The following is an 8,743-nucleotide window of genomic DNA, read 5'->3' on the forward strand; positions in this document are numbered from 1 at the left end:
GGGTTCAGACCAGAACTGCTGGGGGACACATAGGACACTGCCAGCACCCCAAAAAGACTATACCAAAGGCTCCAGAGCACCTCGCCCCAGGCGGTGAGAGCAACCACCGGAGGCACCCTGTCCCTGTGGGTGGACCCTCTCCATTGGTGGGTCCGGCGTGGTTTCGGCCCGATGTATACGTGGCAGGCCTGGTTCCAGGCCCGGTGTATACGTGGCAGGCCTGGTTCCGGCCCGGTGTATATACGTGGCAGGCCTGGTTCCGGCCCGGTGTATATACGTGGCAGGCCTGGTTCCGGCCCGGTGTATATACGTGGCAGGCCTGGTTCCAGGCCCGGTGTATATACGTGGCAGGCCTGGTTCCGGCCCGGTGTATATACGTGGCAGGCCTGGTTCCGGCCCGGTGCGTATGTACTAAGCTTAGGACTGGGATATCTTTTGGTTTTGATGTAATCTGATCAGTTATTTTATCATTTCTATGTAAAAGGTTTTATTATTACAATTTTAATGCTCTGAATGTGACATCATTAACCTGCAAACCAGAGGAGAGGGGGCGGGGCCGCGGTCATGTGACGTATAATTCAACAACCCCAGCCCCTCCCCGGTGTAAAATATCCTCCCCCTCCAGCCCCTCCCCAGTGTATAATATCCTCCCCCTCCAGCCCCTCCCCAGTGTATAATATCCTCCCCCTCCAGCCCCTCCCCGGTGTATAATATCCTCCCCCTCCAGCCCCTCCCCAGTGTATAATATCCTCCCCCCTCCAGCCCCTCCCCGGTGTATAATATCCTCCCCCCTCCAGCCCCTCCCCAGTGTATAATATCCTCCCCCCTCCAGCCCCTCCCTGGTGTATAATATCCTCCCCCTCCAGCCCCTCCCCGGTGTATAATATCCTCCCCCACCAGCCCCTCCCCGGTGTATAATATCCCCTGCCCCGGTGTATAATATCCTCCCCCCTCCAGCCCCTCCCCGGTGTATAATATCCTCCCCCTCCAGCCCCTCCCCGGTGTATAATATCCTCCCCCTCCAGCCCCTCCCCGGTGTATAATATCCTCCCCTCCAGCCCCTCCCCGGTGTATAATATCCTCCCCCTCCAGCCCCTCCCCGGTGTATAATATCCGCCCACTCCAGCCCCTCCACGGTGTATAATATCCTCGCCTCCAGCCCCTCCCCAGTGTATAATATCCTCCCCCTCCAGCCCCTCCCCGGTGTATAATATCCTCCCCCCTCCAGCCCCTCCCCGGTGTATAATATCCTCTCCCCCTCCAGCCCCTCCCCGGTGTATAATATCCTCCTCCTCCAGCCCCTCCCCGGTGTATAATATCCTCCCCTCCAGCCCCTCCCCGGTGTATAATATCCTCCCCTCCAGCCCCTCCCCAGTGTATAATATCCTCCCCCCTCCAGCCCCTCCCCGGTGTATAATATCCTCCCCCTCCAGCCCCTCCCCAGTGTATAATATCCTCCCCCCTCCAGCCCCTCCCCGGTGTATAATATCCTCCCCCCTCCCCGGTGTATAATATCCTCCCCCCTCCAGCCCCTTCCCGGTGTATAATATCCTCCCCTCCAGCCCCTCCCCGGTGTATAATATCCTCCCCTCCAGCCCCTCCCCAGTGTATAATATCCTCCCCCCTCCAGCCCCTCCCCAGTGTATAATATCCTCCCCCTCCAGCCCCTCCCCAGTGTATAATATCCTCCCCTCCAGCCCCTTCCCGGTGTATAATATCCACCCCCTCCAGCCCCTCCCCGGTGTATAATATCCATCCCCTCCAGCCCCTTCCCGGTGTATAATATCCTCCCCCTCCAGCCCCTCCCCGGTGTATAATATCCTCCCCTTCCAGCCCCTCCCCGGTGTATAATATCCCCCCCTCCAGCCCCTCCCCGGTGTATAATATCCTCCCCTCCCCTCCCCGGTGTATAATATCCTCCCCTCCCCGGTGTATAATATCCTCCCCTCCCAGCCCCTCCCCGGTGTATAATATCCTCCCCCTCCAGCCCCTCCCCGGTGTATAATATCCTCCCCTCCAGCCCCTCCCCAGTGTATAATATCCTCCCCTCCAGCCCCTCCCCGGTGTATAATATCCTCCCCTCCAGCCCCTCCCCAGTGTATAATATCCTCCCCTCCAGCCCCTCCCCAGTGTATAATATCCTCCCCTCCATCCCCTCCCCGGTGTATAATATCCTCCCCCTCCAGCCCCTCCCGAGTGTATAATATCCTCCCCCCTCCAGCCCCTCCCCAGTGTATAATATCCTCCCCCCTCCAGCCCCTCCCCGGTGTATAATATCCTCCCCCTCCAGCCCCTCCCGAGTGTATAATATCCTCCCCCCTCCAGCCCCTCCCCAGTGTATAATATCCTCCCCCCTCCAGCCCCTCCCCGGTGTATAATATCCTCCCCCTCCAGCCCCTCCCCAGTGTATAATATCCATCCCCTCCAGCCCCTCCCCGGTGTATAATATCCTCCCCTCCAGCCCCTTTCGGTGTATAATATCCTCCCCTCCAGCCCCTCCCCGGTGTATAATATCCTCCCCTCCAGCCCCTCCCCAGTGTATAATATCCTCCCCTCCAGCCCCTTCCCGGTGTATAATATCCTCCCCCCTCCAGCCCCTCCCCGGTGTATAATATCCATCCCCTCCAGCCCCTTCCCTGTGTATAATATCCTCCCCTCCAGCCCCTCCCCGGTGTATAATATCCTCCCCCTCCAGCCCCTCCCCGGTGTATAATATCCTCCCCCTCCAGCCCCTCCCCGGTGTATAATATCCTCCCCTCCAGCCCCTCCCCGGTGTATAATATCCTCCCCCTCCAGCCCCTCCCCGGTGTATAATATCCTCCCCTCCAGCCCCTCCCCGGTGTATAATATCCTCCCCCTCCAGCCCCTCCCCGGTGTATAATATCCTCCCCTCCCCTCCCCGGTGTATAATATCCTCCCCTCCCCGGTGTATAATATCCTCCCCTCCCAGCCCCTCCCCGGTGTATAATATCCTCCCCCTCCAGCCCCTCCCCGGTGTATAATATCCTCACCCTCCAGCCCCTCCCCAGTGTATAATATCCTCCCCCTCCAGCCCCTCCCCGGTGTACAATATCCTCCCCCTCCAGCCCCTCCCCAGTGTATAATATCCTCCTCCTCCAGCCCCTCCCCGGTGTATAATATCCTCCCCCTCCAGCCCCTCCCCAGTGTATAATATCCTCCCCCTCCAGCCCCTCCCCGGTGTATAATATCCTCCCCCTCCAGCCCCTCCCCGGTGTATAATATCCTCCCCCTCCAGCCCCTCCCCGGTGTATAATATCCTCCCCCCTCCAGCCCCTCCCCGGTGTATAATATCCTCCCCCCTCCAGCCCCTCCCCGGTGTATAATATCCTCCCCTCCAGCCCCTCCCCAGTGTATAATATCCCCTCCCCCTCCAGCCCCTCCCCGGTGTATAATATCCTCCCCCCTCCAGCCCCTCCCCAGTGTATAATATCCTCCCCCCTCCAGCCCCTCCCCAGTGTATAATATCCTCCCCTCCAGCCCCTCCCCAGTGTATAATATCCTCCCCCCTCCAGCCCCTCCCCAGTGTATAATATCCTCCCCCCTCCAGCCCCTCCCCAGTGTATAATATCCTCCCCTCCAGCCCCTCCCCGGTGTATAATATCCTCCCCCCTCCAGCCCCTCCCCAGTGTATAATATCCCCTCCCCCTCCAGCCCCTCCCCGGAGTATAATATCCTCCCCCCTCCAGCCCCTCCCCGGTGTATAATATCCTCCCCTCCTCCAGCCCCTCCCCGGTGTATAATATCCTCCCCGGTGTATAATATCCTCCCCACTCCAGCCCCTCCCCGGTGTATAATATCCTCCCCCTCCAGCCCCTCCCCGGTGTATATTATCCTCCCCTCCAGCCCCTCCCCGGTGTATAATATCCTCCCCTCCAGCCCCTCCCCGGTGTATAATATCCTCCCCCCGCATGTCCCACCCCAGTGTATAATATCCTCCCCCCTCCAGCCCCTCCCTGGTGTATAATATCCTCCCCCTCCAGCCCCTCCCTGGTGTATAATATCCTCCTCCTCCAGCCCCTCCCCGGTGTATAATATCCCCTCCCCTCCAGCCCCTCCCCGGTGTATAATATCCTCCCCTCCAGCCCCTCCCCGGTGTATAATATCCTCCCCCCTCCAGCCCCTCCTTGGTGTATAATATCCTACCCCTCCAGCCCCTCCTTGGTGTATAATATCCTCCCCTCCTCCAGCCCCTCCCCGGTGTATAATATCCTCCCCCCTCCAGCTCCTCCCCGGTGTATAATATCCTCCCCCCTTCCCGGTGTATAATATCCTCCCCCTCCAGCCCCTCCCCGGTGTATAATATCCTCCCCCCTCCAGCCCCTCCCCGGTGTATAATATCCACCCCCTCCAGCCCCTCCCCGGTGTATAATATCCTCCCCTCCCAGCCCCTCCCCGGTGTATAATATCCTCCCCCTCCAGCCCCTCCCCGGTGTATAATATCCTCCCCCTCCAGCCCCTCCCCGTTGTATAATATCCTCCCCCCTCCAGCCCCTCCCTGGTATAAATTATCCTCCCCCTCCAGCCCCTCCCTGGTGTATAATATCCTCCCCCTCCAGCCCCTCCCCGGTGTATAATATCCTCCCCCTCCAGCCCCTCCCCGGTGTATAATATCCGCCCACTCCAGCCCCTCCCCGGTGTATAATATCCTCCCCTCCAGCCCCTCCTCGGTGTATAATATCCTCCCCCTCCAGCCCCTCCCCGGTGTATAATATCCTCCCCTCTCCAGCCCCTCCCCGGTGTATAATATCCTCCCCCTCCAGCCCCTCCCCGGTGTATAATATCCTCCCCCTCCGGCCCCTCCCCGGTGTATAATATCCTCCCCCTCCAGCCCCTCCCCGGTGTATAATATCCTCCCCCTCCAGCCCCTCCCCGGTGTATAATATCCTCCCCCTCCAGCCCCTCCCCGGTGTATAATATCCTCGCCTCCAGCCCCTCCCCAGTGTATAATATCCTCCCCTCCAGCCCCTCCCCGGTGTATAATATCCTCCCCCCTCCAGCCCCTCCCCAGTGTATAATATCCTCCCCTCCTCCAGCCCCTCCCCAGTGTATAATATCCTCCCCCCTTCCCGGTGTATAATATCCTCCCCCTCCAGCCCCTCCCCGGTGTATAATATCCTCCCCCCTCCAGCCCCTCCCCGGTGTATAATATCCCCCCCCTCCAGCCCCTCCCCGGTGTATAATATCCTCCCCTCCCAGCCCCTCCCCGGTGTATAATATCCTCCCCCTCCACGGTGTATAATATCCTCCCCTCCCAGCCCCTCCCCGGTGTATAATATCCTCCCCTCCAGCCCCTCCACGGTGTATAATATCCTCCCCCCTCCAGCCCCTTCCCGGTGTATAATATCCTCCCCCTCCAGCCCCTCCCCGGTGTATAATATCCTCCCCCCTCCAGCCCCTCCACGGTGTATAATATCCTCCCCCCTCCAGCCCCTCCACGGTGTATAATATCCTCCCCCCTCCAGCCCCTCCCCGGTGTATAATATCCTCCCCCCTCCAGCCCCTCCACGGTGTATAATATCCTCCCCCCTCCAGCCCCTCCCCGGTGTATAATATCCTCCCCCCTCCAGCCCCTCCCCGGTGTATAATATCCTCCCCCCTCCAGCCCCTCCCCGGTGTATAATATCCTCCCCCCTCCAGCCCCTCCCCGGTGTATAATATCCTCCCCCCTCCAGCCCCTCCCCGGTGTATAATATCCATCCCCCTCCATCCCATCCCCAGTGTATAATATCCTCCCCCTCCAGCCCCTCCCCAGTGTATAATATCCTCCCCCCTCCAGCCCCTCCCCGGTGTATAATATCCTCCCCCTCCAGCCCCTCCCCAGTGTATAATATCCTCCCCCCTCCAGCCCCTCCCCGGTGTATAATATCCTCCCCCCTCCACGGTGTATAATATCCTCCCCCCTCCAGCCCCTCCCCGGTGTATAATATCCTCCCCCTCCAGCCCCTCCCCAGTGTATAATATCCTCCCCGGTGTATAATATCCTCCCCCTCCATCCCATCCCCAGTGTATAATATCCTCCCCCTCCAGCCCCTCCCCAGTGTATAATATCCTCCCCCCTCCAGCCCCTCCCCGGTGTATAATATCCTCCCCCTCCAGCCCCTCCCCGGTGTATAATATCCTCCCCCTCCAGCCCCTCCCCAGTGTATAATATCCTCCAGCCCCTCCCCAGTGTATAATATCCTCCAGCCCCTCCCCAGTGTATAATATCCTCCAGCCCCTCCCCAGTGTATAATATCCTCCAGCCCCTCCCCAGTGTATAATATCCTCCAGCCCCTCCCCGGTGTATAATATCCTCCAGCCCCTCCCCGGTGTATAATATCCCCCCCCCCCTCCACAGTGTATAATATCCTCCAGCCCCTCCCCGGTGTATAATATCCTCCAGCCCCTCCCCAGTGTATAATATCCTCCAGCCCCTCCCCAGTGTATAATATCCTCCAGCCCCTCCCCAGTGTATAATATCCTCCAGCCCCTCCCCAGTGTATAATATCCTCCAGCCCCTCCCCAGTGTATAATATCCTCCAGCCCCTCCCCAGTGTATAATATCCTCCAGCCCCTCCCCAGTGTATAATATCCTCCAGCCCCTCCCCAGTGTATAATATCCTCCAGCCCCTCCCCAGTGTATAATATCCTCCAGCCCCTCCCCAGTGTATAATATCCTCCAGCCCCTCCCCAGTGTATAATATCCTCCAGCCCCTCCCCAGTGTATAATATCCTCCAGCCCCTCCCCAGTGTACAATATCCTCCAGCCCCTCCCCAGTGTATAATATCCTCCAGCCCCTCCCCGGTGTATAATATCCCCCCCCCTCCACAGTGTATAATATCCTCCAGCCCCTCCCTGGTGTATAATATCCTCCCCCTCCAGCCCCTCCCCAGTGTATAATATCCTCCAGCCCCTCCCCGGTGTATAATATCCTCCCCCTCCAGCCCCTCCCCGGTGTATAATATCCTCCCCCCTCCACGGTGTATAATATCCCCCCCCTCCAGCCCCTCCCCGGTGTATAATATCCTCCAGCCCCTCCCCGGTGTATAATATCCTCCCCTCCAGCCCCTCCCCGGTGTATAATATCCTCCAGCCCCTCCCTGGTGTATAATATCCTCCCCTCCAGCCCCTCCCTGGTGTATAATACCCTCCCCTCCAGCCCCTCCCCGGTGTATAATATCCTCCCCTCCAGCCCCTCCCCGGTGTATAATATCCTCCCCCCTCCCCTGGTGTATAATATCCTCCAGCCCCAACCCGGTGTATAATATCCCCCCCCTCCAGCCCCTCCCCGGTGTATAATATCCTCCCCCTCCAGCCCCTCCCCGGTCTATAATATCCTCCCCCTCCAGCCCCTCCCCGGTCTATAATATCCTCCCCCTCCAGCCCCTCCCCGGTCTATAATATCCTCCAGCCCCTCCCCGGTCTATAATATCCTCCAGCCCCTCCCCGGTGTATAATAACCTCCAGCCCCTCCCCGGTGTATAATATCCCCTCCCCCGGTGTCTTCTTACCTTATAGCGGGGTCACTGGGGGCAGGTGTGGGTGTGAGTGGCGCCGGCAGCCAGTGCTGTATATGTGTATATATATCCTCTGATAATGGCTGATAACAGAGAGACAACAGCCCCGACCACCCACCAGGACCTGCACTGCAACAGCTGAAGGACCTGTGATGATGTCACCACCATGTGACCAGTACAGGGGGCGGAGCTCAGCAGTGAGAGGAGAGGCTGAAGGACCTGTGATGATGTCACCACCATGTGATCAGTACAGGGGGCGGAGCTCAGCAGTGAGAGGAGAGGCTGCAGGACCTGTGATGATGTCACCACCATGTGACCAGTACACGGGGGGGGGGGGGGGGGGCGGAATTCAGAAGTGAGAGGAGAGGCTGAAGGACCTGTGATGATGTCACCACCATGTGACCAGTACACAGGGCGGAACTCAGCAGTGACAGGAGAGGCTGAAGGACCTGTGATGATGTCACCACCATGTGACCGGTACAGGGGCGGAGCTCAGCAGTGACAGGGGAGGCTGAAGGGCCTGTGATGATGTCATCACCATGTGACCAGTACAAGGGGGCGGAGCTCAGTAGTGAGAGTAGAGTCTGAAGACTTGTGATGATGTCACCACTTGTGACCAGTTTATAAGAGCGAGCAGTTGATGATTGGCGGCTTCTGTGAGCCAATCAGTGTGAAGTAACAGCAGACAGGAAGTGACTAGGATGTTGGGTAAGTTCTGGTGGGGAGAAGGATTTGAGCGGCGTTCACATTACACTCAGACTTGTGTATGAGGCCGTGCGCTCCGACTGATGCTCAGACCTGTGGACCTCACATGCAAATCCACAAGAGGAAACCGTCACGGCTCGCCCCGTCCTCCACAGTAGCCGTGTCCTCATGCAGAGTCCGTCACAGCTCCCCCCGTCCTCCACAGCAGCCGTGTCCTCGTGCAGAGTCCGTCACAGCTCGCCCCGTCCTCCACAGCAGCCGTGTCCTCGTGCAGGGTCCGTCACGGCTCGCCCGGTCCTCTATAGCAGCCGTGTCCTCGTGCAGGGTCCGTCACGGCTCGCCCCGTCCTCCACAGCAGCCGTGTCCTCGTGCAGAGTCCGTCACGACTCGCCCCGTCCTCCACAGCAGCCGTGTCCTTGCGCAGAGTCCGTCACGGCTCGCCCCGTCCTCCACAGCAGCCGTGTCCTTGCGCAGAGTCCGTCACGGCTCGCTCCCGTCCTCCACAGCAGCTGTGTCCTTG

At 59.1% G+C, this 8,743-nt stretch overlaps 1 protein-coding gene across 1 annotated transcript in view; it reads right to left on the reverse strand.

The window, feature by feature from the left end:
- Window positions 1–7,697, reverse strand: part of LOC140122800 (uncharacterized) — a 119,672-nt gene extending 111,975 nt beyond the window's left edge. Inside the window, exon 1 of the mRNA XM_072144003.1 lies at window positions 7,513–7,697. The gene's annotated coding sequence lies outside the window, so the exon portion shown is untranslated. The remainder of the gene's footprint in view (window positions 1–7,512) is intronic.
- Window positions 7,698–8,743: the final 1,046 nt, after the last annotated feature.

The sequence above is a fragment of the Engystomops pustulosus genome, chromosome 3, assembly GCF_040894005.1.
Source record: "Engystomops pustulosus chromosome 3, aEngPut4.maternal, whole genome shotgun sequence".
NCBI lineage: Eukaryota > Metazoa > Chordata > Amphibia > Anura > Leptodactylidae > Engystomops > Engystomops pustulosus.